The sequence below is a fragment of the Vicugna pacos genome, chromosome 14, assembly GCF_048564905.1.
Source record: "Vicugna pacos chromosome 14, VicPac4, whole genome shotgun sequence".
Classification (NCBI taxonomy): Eukaryota; Metazoa; Chordata; class Mammalia; order Artiodactyla; family Camelidae; genus Vicugna; species Vicugna pacos.
Window position 1 is genome coordinate 2163212 of NC_133000.1, and position 17496 is coordinate 2180707.

The following is a 17496-nucleotide window of genomic DNA, read 5'->3' on the forward strand; positions in this document are numbered from 1 at the left end:
CAGGCTCAGGTCCCTAGAAACTGAGGGCTTCAGTAACTCATGAGAGTACAGAACCCCAACTGCTGAGGCGCTGGCCACACACAAGGGGAATCCAGAATGAGCCGTGAAGAAGAAAACTCTTTAGTGCAAGGCAGAGCCTCGGGACCAGCTGCAGAAACAGGGACTGTAACCCATACCTGTTTTAGCAGCAACACATGAGATGTTGGTAGCAGTGAACCTCACAGTTCAATCCACAAACTGCAGATCATAAAACGAGTTTCAGGAAACTGAAGGAAGACAGTACGCGAGCCAGGCAAAGAGGCACTGGGTCTGGGTAAACGCATGGGCCAACGACACCCTTCCGGGTTAGAAAACAGCCAGCACTCAGGGAGCCCGCGGCACGCTGGCTGTCACCGGCACGCCACTGCTTGACAGTGAGGAGGCTTGGTTCGGAGGAAATTAATTAAACTAGTTGAAGCTAAAAGGGGGGAATTTGGCCTTGGAAAGTCCTAAAACCAGGGTTTGAAATGGCACAGGGACTCCCTTTGTTTTCTGTTTCTCTCTGGCCGGTTTCGCTCTCCTCACTGGCGGTGTCAAACACCAGACCACACACCCGGCTCTTGGATGAGCCCGGGTAGCCCTGTGCACACCGCAGCCGGAGCACCGGCTTTGGGGAAGGTGCTTGTCCTTACTCGAACCTGAAATGAAGGGCTGCCCCAAGGAAGAGGGGCACTTGGACCGCAGACAAAACCACTGTCTGTCCTCACTGTCTCCACCGCCTCCCGCAAAAGCGTTCTTACGGAATTCAACCCCTTCCCTAAGGAACCCCCACCACCATCATCCTCGCTTGTCTCTGCCGCAAATTTTTAACCACACGTGTTTCAGGGCCAGGCACGGTGCCTCGTGTTGGGATCACAGGGAGACAAGAGCACAGCCACTCAGGCTGCTGGGTTTTCTTTTATCCCGAGAGCCAACTGCTCAGCCAGAACAAATCGTTGGTTCATAAAAGGAAATAGCTCAGGCCCGAGGGTGCTGGAGACAGGACAGGGGATGTCACCCGAGAGCAGCTGTTGCTCCACAGAAGGGGAATGGGGTCATGTGTCTGCACAGAGCAGCTGCCTCAGGTCATAGGTGACATGGCTCAGTGAGTCCCCTGCTACGACGCCGGGCAGGTGTCAGAACCGCCTCACCAGGAACGAGTGTGTGGAACATGGGAGGGGTGCCCTGTGGACACGTGGCCCTCCGGGTGACATACGAACAAAGCTACAGCATCCAGGGAGCCCAGGAGAAGCCACATGCGGGACCGGCCCGTTCCCCCGCGGTGCCCAAGGCATCCTTCCAGCTCAGCCTCCTCCGCACGCCTCACTCCATTAGCCAGCTTTGTTTTGGTCCCCACTGTGGACCATGTCCCCACAAAGTTCTTGTGCTGGATCCTTCTGAGACTGACTCACGACCTAAGAGCTGTGGTCCGACTCAAAAAGACGTGCTGAGCCCATCAGCTTGGGGATTTTGAACTTGGAGGTGGAGAGATGAAGGTGGGGAGTGATGAAGCCAAGATGAATAGATGTGAGATGTAAGGGAAGTTGAGCCCAGCAGTGTGGCCACACAGGCTGTGCCTCGGGGGAGGAGGTGTGGGGTGGGGAGAGACAACAGGGAGCAGATGCGGGGAAACCCAGGAGCCCAAGGGGGGAGCCCAACCTCAGTGATGTTCCAGACCCAACTTCCAGGAGACCTCTGTCTTGGATTCCTCTGCTTTGATTCTCATCGGGAATCAAAACTTCCTTAAAGCCCCGCTTATCTGAGCTAGTTCCACGTGACTGGTGGCCAAAGGAGACATCACTCAAACAAAGGAAATTTGAATTGACGTTTTTTTCTTGACCATTATAAAATATTTCCCCAAGTTACCATCTGTGTTTTAAATACATAGTTTTTAATGGCTAAATAATATTTCGTAGTATAGACACATTGTATAGGAAATCTAAATACGACAAAGTTGATTACTGTTACCGCTATTAAAATGGATCCCTGAGTACTGAGAAATCTAAGACCTGTGTGTGGTTGCCCCAATGATGCAGGAAGAGCTACATTCAAGACTCCTTCTGCCCACCAGAGTGGTCACACACACACAGACACACACACACACACCGGAATTGACTGTGGAGAAATCCAGCATGCCTTCAAAAACTGCCTTGAGCACCATCTTACATCTTAAATCTCTAGCATCCTTCAGAGCCAAAGGCCAGGACGCCGAATCTGAGCAGGGCTGGTGGGCTTACCGGCACCCTATGTGTGAGCGTTGAACTTGCAGCTGCCGGGAAAACCAGGACCAGGGTTTTCCTTACTTCCTCTTCTTATTCATCTACCTCAGTGCTCTACCGCTGGAAAGTGCTCAGCAAATGCTCATTTATGATGACGTTAAGGAACAAAGGGTCCTTGACCCAGGCTGTCACTGTGCAGTCCCGGGGCACCGTGGGCTCCCGCAGAGGGGCCACTCGTCCCACCACCCAGCACCGCGGCTGCAGCATCACGTCCTGCAGAGGCGGTTTGGACTCTGACTAGACACCGTAAACTCCTCAGTTTGTGTTACTAACCGGAAAGTCTACGTTCCTAGAGAGGAACCCAGAAGTGTGTCTGCACACCTCAGCTGGGGACGTGCCCGGGACTCTGCACCTGCCACTTTCTTCCATCCTCACAGCAAACCTCACGATCAAACCAGGCTCACAGCCGGGCAAGCAGGAGCTCGCGCAGACCAGGTAAGGCTCCCGCCGACGCAGAGCCGGGGTACACGCCTTCGCCGCCTGCCACAGGTCCGGGGCGCGGTGGCGCAGCTCCAACGAGCGTCCTGGGGCCACTCATGCCAAGAGGGGACCAAGTTCGGTTCGGAAGCAAAGGACAGCTTGACTCTTGGACAAGAGAACGGGGAGGCGCCAGCGCTCAGTAGACAGGCGGGGGCGGGGCTGCCCTTAGGGCTGGGGCGGGGGCGGGGCCTCGCGGGCGGGCGCAGGCGCAGTGGTGCTGCGCACGCTGGGTCCAGGGCCCGGCGGGCGGCTCTGCACACGGCCCGCCGCCATCTTGGGGCGCGTGGGCGCAGCGCCCTGAGCTGAGGGGTGGACGCAGCCGTTTGGCTCCAGGAAAATGGTCTGAGGTACCAGGTGCGAGGCCTCCGCACGCGGCCCCCTGCGAGCCAGGGAAGCTAGACTCAGCACGAGGAAAAGGACGGAAAAGGTTAGACTTCACCTTGCCGCCTAGATTCGATCCTTGTTTCCCGGGAATGGGGGCGGGCTCTGCCGGTGACAGACCGGCCTCTGCCGCCTGCCCCTCTGCCGGCGGTGGAGGCGCCGAGGGGCGCGGCCCGGCCCGGGACTGCGCCCTGCCGCGTGGGCAGCGGGGCGGCGACCGGTGGAGCGGCCGCCTCTGGGTGCGTTTGGTTGCGCCCGGACCTCGGCCCTGACGGTCCGTCTCCCTGAGTGGCCCCCACGTGCCTGAGTTCTTGGGGACCGAGGACCCCAGTCGGCCGAGGACACGGGGCCCAGATGTCGGGGAGTCGTGGTCACGGGTCGCGGTTCCTGGAGGCGCGGGTCTGGGGTGCAGGCTCGGCGCCGGGCCGGGTCTCCCCGCGCTCGCTTTGGGTGCTTTCCGGACGGGAAGCTCGGGTCAGAGCGAGGTTCCCAGCAGGACTCGAGGGGTCCACTGCCTCTGGTCGTCTCCGCGGTTGGGGCTCAGGGCCTCTTCCCTTGTCTGTGACGACCCCATGGAGTGATCCCTGCGGCTTGGGGACAGAGCGGGTGATGAGGGGCTCCGAGTGGGGTCTGCCCCACTTTGGGGAAAGAAGTTTTGCCGTGTTCGTCACCTGCCCCCAGGACCTCCTCGATCTTGGCTGAAGCCCCACGTCGGGCTTTGTCCAGTTCCCCTTGGTATGGACTAGGAGTCGCTGGACGGGTCTAGCCTGAGTTGTGGGTCCCAGGGCCGCCCTGGAGGCAGTTGTCCGCCTCACTGTTTCCCTTTACGACCCCTCCGCCCCCTTTTGGTGGCCCCTGCGATGAATCACTCCCACCTTCCTGGGAAGCTGTACTGCTCCTAAGAGCCTCAGGGCCCGAGCCACAGTCACCAGTCTGTTCTCCGCGGTAAGTGTACCTCTTAACTTCCGAACGGCCCCCGCCTGCCCGCGTGGGATGGCACGCGCGTACCAGGAGCCTGTGAAACGTCCCAGGTCTCCCCCGTCCTGCGCGCTAAGGCTCCTTTGAGGGCTCTTGGCTTCGCCCTTTGGGCTGAAGTCCCTGGAGGCTGGCTTCTTGCTTCTGTGACTCGAGTCTGGGAGGTCAGTGCATGTCCCTCCAGCCTTTGTCCCCGTCTCGTAAAACACCTCCTGTCTGAGCCGTTGCTCTTCGGGGTGTGGGAGAGGCTCACTTCCTGGGTCAGGGCGACTGGACTGGACCGTGCCTGTGTTTTCCGTTCAGCCATGTTCCGGGGGCCCCATTTCTGTGGTTGGCGGGGTGGCAGGAGTTATTCAGCATGTGGCAGATTTTTATGGTGGCCACTGGGTTGTCTAAGAGCATAACCTGAACTTGAACCAACATTTCGGGATAACCATTCTGTTCCTTTAGGTCTTACTAAAGCCTGACTCCTGTATGGAGTCCACATAGTGACAGACTGACCAGATGTCAGCTTTTCAGCTACCTTTCGCAGCCTCCATAGACAAGAAGGCCATCCCTTAGCAGTTTGATCTAGTTGTTTAGAGAAAGAAGCAACCACTCGAGTAAGGGGTCCCAGTTTTTGAGCTAATACTCCAAGGGTGATTCCCCTTCTCTCGTGAATGTAAAGGTCAAAGAGTTTAGCCAACTCTGGGGATGGGAGCCCTAGGCTGGGGCCTGAAGTAACTGCTTTTTTAGCTCTTGAAAGGCCCCTTTGCATTCTGAATTCCATTCAAAAGGATCATCACCCTTCCCTTCTAACGTTTCATATAGAGACCGAGCCATTAGACCACAGTTAGGGATTCAGATGCGCAAAACCTCGCTACCCCCAGGAACCCCTAAGCTGTCTTCTAGTTCTAGGAGGGGCGGGGCTGCAAATGGCTTCTTCCCTTTCCGGGGGTGGGCTTCTCTGACCTTCTGTGAGACCGAAGCCCAGTTTGTGACATTTGAGCTTTTTCTTGGACACCTTATACCGTTTATCGGCAGGGTGGTTCGGAGGCGGCCTTACTGGGGCTCGCGGTCGGAATGCACACTGAGGGAGGGTCCCCTCCTCCAGATGCAGGTCTCTTAGGTCTTTAGCTACAGTTTCCCCAGAGATGGGGGTTTTTGAGCCCTTGGGGCCGGACTGTCCAGCAGTGTTGCTGTTTTTGTTGCGTGTTTAGGTCCTGCCACTCAAAAGGAAAAATTTCTTCTGTCTCTGGGGCTAATGGAATACAGAAGAAGGCGTCTTTTAAATCTAATACAGACACCAGGCCCTGGTGACGGCAGAGTGGCCAGCAGGGTGCAGGGATCAGGGACCACTGGACGTGTGTCCTCGGTGGCTTCATTCCTGCCCTGAGGTCCTGTACCACCAAGTATTCCCCACTGGGTTTCTTTATGGGGAAAATGGCGGTATTACAGGCTGGCTGGCCTGGCCGAAGGAGGCCCTGGTCAATTAGGCCCCGTATAACAGGGGCAGGGCCAACAAGGCCTTGCGATGGGAGAGGGAGCTGTTTTCTGTTGGGCCACGAATGTCCAGGTTTCAGACGGACTCTAGTGGACTGGCTCCTGAAGCTCGTCCCACCCGTTCCTGGGCCCAGACCTCAGGAGGTAGGAATGCCAGGGGCTTTCTTCGGCTCCTGGTGGATCTCTCTTATCTTACTCCAGTTGACGGGTTTCTTCCCTCTGCCTGGATTCCCTTGAGGACCATGTTTTTATGGAGGGTCAGCCTCTGTCTTCCTCCCCTTCCCCCTTGTCTCTGTGGTCCCAGCCAGGCTGGTCACCAGGGGCCACCTGAGTCCCCGTCTGGAAGCAGCATGACCTGCGTCATTTCTGTTCTCTTTGCTTCCTTTTGGGCTTTTGAGAAGACCCTGGCCTTTCCTTCCCCTGTTGGGAGCACATGGAGGAGGCCCTGGATGTCAGCCAGGTGGGGGTCACAGGTCTGACAGTTCCCCCTAATCAGATTCAGGACCCCCCCCCCCCGGATCTCCCCTCAGCCCCTTACCGTGGCTTTTCTAGTAACGCTGACCAGAAGTGGTAGATGGGACGTGGACCTGGGTGAGGCCTCCTTCTCTGTCAGGGACCTGCCTCAGAGGGAGCACTTCTACTGGGGGTCGTTGGACCCTGGCTGCTAATTAGTCCGGCTTCGTGTGCTTGCTGGACTGGGTTCTGGGGAAGGGGCTGGTGTGGAGGAAGGCCCCTCGGGCCTGTGGCCCAAATCAGGACAAATGAGGAAGGGATCAGGGAGGGAGTGGTAGAGGAGGGTGAGGGAGGAGACCAAGAAGGCCCTCGGGGGAGGGTGAATGCTGGGTATCACCCCGGTGGGTCGGTTGGGGAGAGCGCACATCCCTTCTGAACGCCTTTGTTCTGCTGTAAGGCCATGAGAAACCTGGGCAGAGCGCATTTCATCCCATTTCTTTTGTCTCAGGCATAGCAGGTCCACTTGTAAAACGGTGGTGTAATTTAGAGACTCACTGACAGGCCACCTTTCCCCATCTCCCAGCGGTGCTGGGGCCAGGCTGTATTATATGGGAAGATTAAGTATTTCAGGGTCGGGTCAGGGAGTAATACTGAAAATTTTCCATGTCTGCAGCATGCACCTAACAGGCTAGCCTTTGAGGGTGGTGGACGTCTGGTTCCCTCACCTTAGATGTTCTGTTTTAGATTTGTTTCCAGCTACTGAGGGGGCAGTTGGAGTGACTTGTTGGCCCACAAATGACGTAAGATTTGACCCAAATAAGATCAGAAATCTTATTTGAGAAATTCAGAACCAGCAGAAACCAGTTCATGGATTCCTCAGAAGACCAAAGTGGGAGGTGTCCAAATGGTGTGGACTCTGATAAGACAGGGGGTCCCCCTTGAATTTGTAACAGTCCGTGCTTGGGACAGTCAGTCCCTCCTCAGTCAGAATGTCCCCCAGAAGGTTGGACGGGGCTGCTTCAGGCCAGAGCAGCATAGCCACGTTAGGTCCTGACCAGCGTGGTTCCTTGGGGGTGGCACAGCTGAGGGGGTTCTTCTCTTCCCTCCTTTCAGCCAAAGATGCGGAGTTTTCAGACTTCCTGTTGGCTAGGAGATAAAACCGAGAGGGATTCCCACAGGGTAGTCACCTGACAATTGGGGCAGCCGGTATTCTCTGCCGATCCCAGGAGGGGGGCCCACGGAACCTCGGTCGATGAAGAGTCACCCAAGTTTCGCCTCACAGGCAGAGGGAGGAGGAGAGGTGGGGCAGTGGGTGTTTCCTTTTCTTACCAGCAGCTTGTAGGACATTCCAATAGCAGAGTTCCTGGTCTTGTAAGAGGCTCACAGGGCTCCCCAGCCCACTTTAGAGGAACTAGTGCTGACCGGAAGTGATCAGGCCATCAGGTACCTACCCAGGGGCCCTCTTGTACTTGGCGATCGTTTCCAAAGCTGGGATCGAGCATCCTCGTTCCGTTCTGTCAGGTATCCCATCACCTGCGCCTTTTCCCAATCTCGCCTCTTGGCTCAGGGGACTGGCCACTCCTTTACCAAACTGAGAATGACCATGGAGAATGCCGCTGTTGCCCCGGAGGTCCGCGAGGAGGGCAGAGAGCCCCGTTGCAGCCACTGCGCCTTGTACTGGGGTCAGGAGGACAGCACTGATGGGGAGACAGTAGGCAAGATTGCGTGGCTCCCTCTGGTCCACAGGTCCCCACGGTCCCCAGGCAGCAGGTCTACGGGAAGGCCAGCCAAAGGCGGCAGGCAGGCAGGCATGAGCTTCAGTCTCCAGCCTCCAGTGGTACTGCAGTGTGATCCCTCAAGGGAGTGCCGTCCAGATGACTGTGGGGGCCACACCGTATGCCCGCCTCACCGGAACTGCTGGGTTGCTCGGCAGAGTTGTTCTGAAGTCAGCCAAAGGCTGCCACGTTTTACCTCGTCATAGTGTCCTCAGAGACCAGTCAGTCATCCCCACACAGACCTCCCAAAGCCTTCGCCGACCTCCCACTGAGCTGGGGGAGCCCAGAGCCTGGTGGGTGGGTGCAGGTGAAAAGGCCACGATGCATCCCTTCATGGTTGCTAAAATTTTTTACCACCCCTTTTGAGTCGGACAAGATTCCACCTGCCTGGTGTCCTTCCAGCCAACAGAACGAGACTGAGTTCAGTTCAGAAGCAAAGGAAAGCTTTTTCCTTTGATCTGAGACTGGAGAAGTGTGAACTTGCTGGCCAGAGCCCGGGGTCCCCGTCAGGCCATGGGCAGGGCTGCTTTACGGGGTTCCCAGGAGCGGGGAGGGGGCTGCGGTCCTCACGGGGTGGGCACGGCAATGCTGCTCACACTCCAGATCCAGTGCTGGTGCAGCGTCTCTGCAGCGCCTACCAAGGTATGGCGCAGGTATTTCACACCAGGAGCTCTGGTCTGAAGTCCTGCATGCAGCCCCCTGGGAGCTAGTGAAACTAGACTCAGCACAAAGAACGGTTAGACATGATTTCATGACCTGGATTCGATCTCCATTCCCTGGGAGGTGATAGTGGGTTTTGCTGTGACGCGGCTGATCCTCCTGACTTGGTGGGTGGGTCCTGGACAGAAGGGCCCTCCTGCAGCTGCTGGGTGTGGCCTGGGGGCCCTTCTGGTGCTGGCTCCAGTGGCAGAGGGAGATGATTCTTGGGGGCTTCAGCACGCTGGGACTTCATTGGAAGGAACTGAAAACACTTCACTTCTGTTGTCCAAGCAAAAGTGGAACTCAGTCTGGGGGCTGGTGACACGAGGGCCTCTCTGCTACACTTGGCGGCCAGTCTGTGTGCAGTGCAGTGCTTTCCGGGCTCGTGGGTGGACTTGTACTGATCTTTGGGCTGGGCCACGTGGCCCACCCAGGCCTGCATTTCCCCACAGCCAGTGGCACCACCAGCCTTGATGATGCTGCTTCCAACCACAGGGGGGCACAGTGGCATCATTAAAAAATTTCCGCTCTCGCAGTTGCTGCTGACCTCGGGGTTTGGGGGAAAGACCCATGCTTGAGGTTTTGGGGGATTTTTTTTGTCTTTGTAATAAATTGTTCTAGTACAAACTCAAACGGGCTTATTCAAAACAGAGCCTGTTCTAATGCCCTCAGTTTGTAGATGAGAAAACCAAGGCCAGAAACCTGCAGGACCTCTGCCTCCCAAGGTACGCAGGTGGCTGGTGGCCCAGCTATGCTCCCGGCTTCTCCAGGGGACCCGCCGTGCCCTGGCCAGAGCCCAGGGCCCAGGGCTGGGCGAGGGCCACACACAGCTCAGAGGACACAGGAGGACTCCGGGCAGGAGCCCCACTGTGTGCAGCAGAGGATTGCCCAGGAAACTCCGGCATCATTTCCAGACTCAAGGAACTGGTGATGTGAGGGGAAATCAAGGAGGACACAGCACAGGAAGGAGGACGGTGGACACACGTGGAATCCTGAAGGGCTTAACCAGCCTCGGCTGCACGTGCAGGGCCAGCGATCACCCCCCGGGTCACGGAGTGGAGTGGCGTGGCTGCCGGCTTCGCTTCCACTCAGAGTTGACGAGCTGAGGCTCAGTTCTTGAGAGTCTGGTGAAGGATCCAGTGTGAACGGCTGTCAGGACAGGCCATGCAGGGCAGCACTGCCTGCCAAGGCCCTGCACACCGTCAGCCACTAACGCAGGGGGCTTTGAAGTGAACCCACCAACAGACGGAGTCAGTGCTCTCTGGGCCCTGAGAGTCTGACATTTAGACACATTGCCACTTAAAAAATTTATTTTACTTAACAATTTTACTGTATGTAGTCACAATCATTCTAACTTAATTGCTGGTGTCTTTGTAACTTTATTAAGTACCTTTTCTTACATATAACCTTGTTAACCTTTCCAGAGTAATGCAGTAAATAAAAAGGACAAAGAAAGAGACCAGCCTCTCATTTCTTAAAAGAGGTGCAGTCTGTTTCTTCTAGAGGCAAATAATCCAAAACAAAGAGAATTTAACTGGACAATAAAAGACAGTTATGCTTTATCATTTATAGAAACCGTACCCTTTCCTAAAATGGTTTTGATAAAGTTTATCAAAAAAGCATACAAAAGGTCTAATAAAAGAAGAATGAGATGGGAACTAAGGATCAAGCGGAAAAAATTCAGTAAATACAACGATGACAACGTGCAACATAGTTTCTGTGATTGAATGTAAAGCATGGCTCTGAGCTTCCTGAAGGCCAAGGCAAAAGTGGAAAGAAGAGAAATAAGTAATATCAGCAAACAGAAGAACGTAAATTTTTTTAAAAATTATTTCCCTGGAAACCAAATCTATAAAGAGTTGCTGTGTGTGAGGATTTCTATGATGGCTTTAAGTGAAGAAATGGTGGACAATGTCCTTTGTAAGAGTTTTTGTACAAATTGGAGGAGGTAAGAATAAATATTCCAACACAACCTAGTAAAGTTAATCCCATGAAGGGGGCGGCCAACCTGAGCAAACTTCTGAAGAAAAACTTAGAATTCCTGCAAGTGGAGGCACAGAATTTAGGTACCTGTTCCTTCTACAGCCTTGTGCCTGGAGCCTGGCATTGAAGACTGGAGATAGCTTGTTCCCATGTAAACTCAGATGGAACTGTTCAAAACCGGATCCTGCAAGAATCCAGCATCTCCGATTTGAAATTACAAATGGTTTTCATGGGCTGTGTGGCCACTTGGCAGGCACCCAGGCACAGACCCTGGGCTGTCCAAGCGAGTCCCCTGGCAGCACTGGGCACTGACAGTGGATGTCTCAGCTGTGTGTGTGTGACACAGCTTTATTTCATCTCTGGGTTGAATTTTGAGCAGATGTGCTTTGCTCTCTCTCTCTCTCTCTTTTTTTTTAAGGTAAAAAGCAATGAAAAATGCTGTGGTTTTGAAATTAAGTGAGCTCTTGAAAAATATCAGCTTTGTTTGGCTTCAGATTTTGTTTTTTCCTATACTCTAAGTTTCTCTTCTTGGCAACAAAATATCTAATTGAAAACTCAGCACGCCCACTGCCTCCCCACTCCTTCAAAAAAAAAAAAATGTGTGGGAAGTCTCCACTAACTGAAAGAGAGTTTTCAGTTTGGTGTAATTTTTAAAGTAAACCAAAAAATAAAAATGATAGCCATTTGCTTAATTGTTTAAGCATTTGTGATACATTAATCAGTTAACACCTGCATATCAGTTTTTAACATGCCCAGGGCTGCACTGGGCTATTTAAAAAACGTTTCTTCTGTTGTCAGGAGTATGACAATCTTGTTGGAGAGGAGGAACTAAAACACATGGTGTAGTTAGAGAACTAGTAAGTACTAATATGTGTCAGATCACCAAGTGCAAGTTCAAAGCAGGAGGGGCCGTCGTGGGAAGGAGTGGTCAGGGAGGAATTCAGGGTCTTGACCCGTCACAATCACTCCTCACGCACAAGAGAATGAGAAATATCTGAGGGTCGTACTGTTCTCTGCCCTCTCCAATTGAACAAATATTTCTCCAGATCCAGATCTCTCCCCAAGTTTCACTGTGGTTCCTTGTTTCCTGTTAGATTTTTTTTTTCAAATCTTTGCTTAAAATGTTGAAGGCCAAACAAGAGCAAGAAAGTCTCACCCCTGAGTCAGAACCAAGGCGGCTCCCAAGCTCATCGTTTCACTCACTCTCAGATTCCTGAACATAGACCTGCATTCCTGCTCTTAATCCTCCCTTGGCGACCTTCCACCCTGACATCTTCTTTTGTGCAGAGAACCAGGCAGGTTTCTCACCAGCATTAATCCTGTTCTCAGCCAGATTTGTAGATGAGCCCCCAGGACATGAAGCTGCCACGGGGATCCCAGCCCAGGCTTCCCACCTAGCTGGACACTGGCCGGTCACAGATACAACCGAATTGTTGTCTTTGTAATCATGGTCTCCTGTGAACTTTTGCTTCATCAAAAATGTAACAGCTGACGAAAGAAGAAACCCCTACTTCTTTTTTCCTAGTGTATTTTTATTTTTTTCTAATTTATATGACCAGTGTTGAGGAAAGGAATGAGTTTTGAAATTAGCAAAACAACATGTTGTTGGCAGCAGAGCACATCAGCCTCCCAGTCTGCTGAGATGCCCCAATGAACCAGGGGACAGAGCCTGGGCAGTGGGTGGTGTGGCTTAATAGGGAGGACCTTGGGTTCAGCTGGCAGGTCTGCTGCAGTCCCTGACATCACCCTATCCGAATTATAATGCATTTCACTTGTACATTTTACATATTTCAAATATGGAGGTCAAGATGAACAACAGCCAGCCTTCATTTGCTCAGCAACACTTTACTGAACACCGACCATGGCCTTGTTCTGGGCAGCGTGGAGAGGATAGTCAATGGTGCTGCCCTTTGGGCGGTCCCTGTTTTATAGGGGAACTCTGGAAGCAGGAAGGAAGGAAAGTTTCAGAGGGGGCAGCCTTTGAACTAAATCGGTCTTTAAAAATAAATTGGTCAGTAGAGTTAGAGGGAGAAAAACGATGGTTTTGGAAGATAGACTTTTCAAAAAAAGCAATTAACTTGAGCAAAGGCATGGGCATAAAAGAGCCAGACCATCTGGAGAATTTCAGAACATTCTGCATGACCAAGAATAAGGAGCAGGAGAGGGCCTTTGAGAAACACAGCTGGAGAGGTAATGAGGGCCCAGATCTTGTGTCACACAAAGGACCTCTTATGCCACACAAAGAAATTCGGATTTTTTTTCCCTTTAGGCACAAGGAAGCCGTTGAAGGGTTTAAACAGACCGCGATGTAATCAGATTTACTCTTTGGAAATAAGACCTCCTGATTAGTTCATGGGGTCGTGTGTCTCTTCTTGCATGTCATCCGTTGTTTTGTTGTTTGGTCTTCAGACTTTATTACTGATTGAAGTAACAAAATGGCTGGAGCGAAGAGGCCGTGCCACTTACCCTCCCACAGTCTCATTTCATCTGCTTTTAAGATAGTGGTTACATTATCCGCCTCACCTTGCTGAGTTTGGTGTAAGAGTAGAGGCAGATGGAGGCAGAGAAGCGAGCTTGCAGCCCTGCTGTTACCAGTGTGCCTGCTGGACTCTGTCCGTTCGCTGGTACCAAGCAGATTACAGATGACCAGTGTTTACAGTTGGATGGACAAAATAACAAAAATATAATATCTAGCACAAACTTTATAAACCATTAGGCCTTTCATTTTATTTTGCATTTAAAAATGTTCATATCTGGGTCCCAACCCAGAGACTGATTTCGTTCATCAGGGGCATATCCCGGTATTGGTATTTTTAAAAACTCCTTGTAAGTTGACTATGCAGTTAGGTTTGGAAACCATTGTTCTAGTCTTATGTGGCTTTACAGATAGGTTTCTTTAAATTCTCCAGTAATACATAATTCACATGCTATAAAAATTATACTAAAACTTACAGAAAAAACAAAGGATGCTGTTGAGTTTATTTCATGAAGCAAGAACAATCCTAATTACAAAAAATGAAAACTGAAAGAAAACTCACCAAAGATATTAAGTTATAAATTAATCTTCCTTGTGGATTACTAGGAAAACAAAAATCTAAAGGCAAAGACAGACCAAATACAAGCCCAAATGTTTTACTATTAGATCCAAAGATTATATTTTAATGAATGTAATCAAAACAAACAAAATAGGGGAAAAAGAAAAGAATGATAAAAAATGGTAATATTTATTGAAAGCGAGCATAAAGGCAATTAAAATAGAGGATTATCTTATATTAATAAGTTTTGGGCATTCTGCAGCTGTAACTAGAGGTTATGAAAGAAATAGTTAAAACCTGTAAGCTTTGGATGGACATCACATATAAAAGTATTGAAAGTTTTTATTGTAAAAAATGAGCCCAATTCTTGCTTTTTAATGTATTTAATCCATATTGGATCATCAGCAGAGCTATTCACAGAAAATAATACTTATCTAAACTGTTTCCATGTACTTTTTCTTTATTTTTTTAAATAAAATTTATACACCAAAAATGTTTACCATTTTAAAGTGTACAATTCAGTGGTTTTTAGTACATTCACAGAACCGTGCAACCACCAGTGCTATCCAGTTTCAGAACATTTTCATCCCCAAATGGAAACTTCATACTTGTTAGTGATCATGCCCCAGTGTCCCTCCCCCCAGGATCCGGTAACTACTAACCTACTTTCTATCTTTATGGATTTGCCTACTCTGGACATTTCATACAAATGGGTTAATAGAATAAGCGGTCTTTTTTGTCCGGCTTCTTTCACTGAGCATAATGTTTTCAAGGGTCATCCATATTGTAACAGGTGTCAGTATCTTGTTCCGTTTTACGACTGAATAGTATTCCATCGTATGGAGAGATCCCAGTTTGTTTATCTTTTCATCTGTTAATGTGCAGTTGAGTTGCTTCCACTTTTTGGCTATCATGAACAATGCTGCTGTTAACACTAACGTACATGCTTTTGTGTCAGAACATGTTTCCAGTCCTCTTGGGTATGTCCCTAAGAATGGAATTGCTGGGTTAGATAGTAACTTGGTGTCTGACTTTTCCGGAAACTACTATTTTCCACAATGGTTGCACATTTTACATTCCCGCCAGCAGTATATGAAGTTTTCAATTTCTCCACATCCTTGCCAACACCCGTTCTTTCCTTTTAAAAATAGTAGCAGAATGTGGCTGTTGTTTTAGTGTGTGTGAAATAATAACTCTGTGGGTTTGACCTGCATTTCCCTAATGTCTGATGATGTTGAGCGTCTTCTCATGTGCTTATTGGCCATTTGTGTTTCTTCTTGAAGAAATGTCTACTCAAATCATCTGCCCATGTTTAAACTGAGCTATTTGTCCTCTCGTTATTGAGTTGTAAGAAATTTTTATGTATTCTGGATACTAGACCCTTGTCAGATACATGATTTATAACATTTGCTCCCATTCTTTGGATTGTTTTTTCATTTTCTTTATAGTTTCCTTTGATGCCCAAAAGTTTCCAGTATTGATGGAGTTCAATTTGTCTAATTTTGTCTTTGCTTACTTGTGTTTTGGAGGTCATCTTTAAGAAACTGTTGCCTAAACCAAGGTCATAAAGACTTATGTACGTGTTACTGTAGCTTTCGCCCTTAAGTGCAGGTGCTTTGTCCATTCTGAGCTGGTGTTTGAACATGCTGTGGGGCAGGGGTCCAGATTCGTTCTTGTGCATTTTGATTGGCCAGTCAGTCGGCCTGACATCATTTGTTAGAAAGAGTATTCTTTTCTCCATTGAATAGTCTTGGTGCCCTTTGTCAAAAAACCAGTTGACCATAAATGCATGGCTTTATTTCTGGACTCTCAGTTCCGTTCCACTGTTCTGTGTGTCTAGCCTTTTCTCAGTGTCCCCTGTCTTGATTACTGAGTAGCTTTGTAGTACATTTTGAAGTTGGGAAATGTGGCTACACCAACTTTGTTCTTCCTCAAAATTGTTTTGATTATTCTGTGTCCCTGGCATTTCTGTATGAATCTTAGGCTCAGCTTGTCAATTTCTGCAGGGAAAAACGGCAGCAAAAATTTTGATGGTAATTGCGTTAAAACTGTAAATCAGTTTGGGTAGCATTCCCAGCTTGACGACAGTATTTTGTAGTTTTCATGTATATCTTGTACTTCCGTTGTTAACTTTATTCCTAAGTATTTTATTCTATTTTATTTTTTAAAAATTTTAATATATACTTTTATTGAAGTACAGTCAGTTTACAATGTTGTGTCAATTTCTGGTATACAGCACAATGCTTCAGTTATGCATGGACATACATATGTTTGTTTTCATATTCTATTTTAAATGGGATTGTTTTCTTAATTTCAGTTTTGGGCTGTTCATTGTTGCTGTGTGATGCAGCTGATTTTTGTTTGTTGGTCTTGTATTCTGCATATTTGCTGAACTCATTTATTAGCTCTAATAGACTTTTTGTGTGTGGAACCTTTAGGGCTTTCTGTGTATAAAGTCTGTCATCTGTGAATAGAGCATGTTTCACTTCTCTCTTTCCAACCTGGGCACCTTTTATTTCATTTTCTTGCCTTATTGCCCTGGCTGTAACTTCCAGTAATGCGTCTTGTTCCTGAACTTGCGAGGGAAGACTTTCAGTTGTTCATCATTAAGTCGTATGTCAGCTATGGATTTTTCATAGATACCCGTCATCAGACTGAGGAAGTTCCTTCAATACCTAGTTTGTTGAGGGGTTTTCATCATAAAAGGGTTTAATTTTGTCAGATGCTTTTTGTAAGTCAGCTGAGTTGATCACATGGGCTTTTCCACTTTAGTAGTATGGTATGTTACATTGATGGATTGTTTATATTGAACCAGCTCGGACAGAGAGTTCTTCAAACCTCTGAGAGCAATAAGCCTCCGAGTTTTTTTCCCAAGGCCTCTGTGCACACGTGGGTCATGCCTCTAACACTCAGCCAGGCAGCTCACAGCTCTGCCTTCCCTGCACTTCTTGCTCGCACAGAGCCTCCGGGTCAACTAGAGGTGAGAGCTTCTATAGTAATTTAGTATAATGTACTGTCATTTGAATGCATAATTCATGCATGAGAGAAATATATTACACAAATACGTATTTATTTGTAAATATTTATGCACTCAATACGGGAGCACTTACATACATAAGGCAAATTTTAACAGACCTAAAAGAAACAGACACCAATATACTTCTTTATACAAAAAAGTGAAATGTGTAATATAAACTTATGTATGAATAATACATATCACACATATTTAATAAACATGTATTAAGGTCATGTATATTGTTTATAATTATTTGTACATTATAATTTATAAATACAACTTATAAAATTTTATACAAATTTACCTATAATACATACACAGCAGGTTGGCTGTATTATATGTAGACCTTCACAGGTGGGCCAGGCAGCCTTCAGCTCAGCAACCAACCTGCTTCTCAGGGCTTCCATTTTGTCGGCCCAGCTCTTAATCTTGGAGAGCTTGGTGATTTGTAGAATATAAATCTAAGGAAGTTACAAATTCATACAACTGTTAAACTATACATACTCAGATCCAAGAATGTTAATGATCTAGGAGCCATGGGACAAGGTGAGGAAGTGAAATGGGGGCTGTTTTTGTTTGTTGTTTATGATTTTTCTACACTATTTTAATTTTTTATCAACACATAAAAATTTAAAAAAATTTTTTGAGCATTTAAATTCCTTGATGCAGAAAATAAATTTCTATTTTTAGTCTTTTAGAATTTAAATATGAGTAATAATGCCATTAGGTGAATGAGCAGAATTTGTTTTCTTCTCAAGACCAAAGCCAAGTGGCAGACTCTTACAAAAGCCACCAGTGGTAACTCGGTGGAAGCAAGATCTCAGCTGAGCACAGTCAGAAGTGTGCACCACTCCCAAAATAGAATGGCGCAAAGGAGATGAGCAACTGATCACCCCGGGAACAACATTTGGTGCAGCTGT

At 49.0% G+C, this 17496-nt stretch overlaps 1 protein-coding gene across 2 annotated transcripts in view; it reads left to right on the forward strand.

The window, feature by feature from the left end:
* The first annotated feature begins 2470 nt into the window (after positions 1 to 2470).
* The window catches only part of TNFRSF19 (TNF receptor superfamily member 19), a 139329-nt gene continuing 124303 nt past the window's right edge, over positions 2471 to 17496 (forward strand). The window contains exon 1 of one of the 2 annotated variants that reach the window (XM_072976010.1): positions 2471 to 2732. The gene's annotated coding sequence lies outside the window, so the exon portion shown is untranslated. Of the gene's footprint in view, positions 2733 to 3059; positions 3205 to 17496 lie in introns of those variants that run through there. The other variant, XM_072976008.1, reaches the window with a different exon arrangement.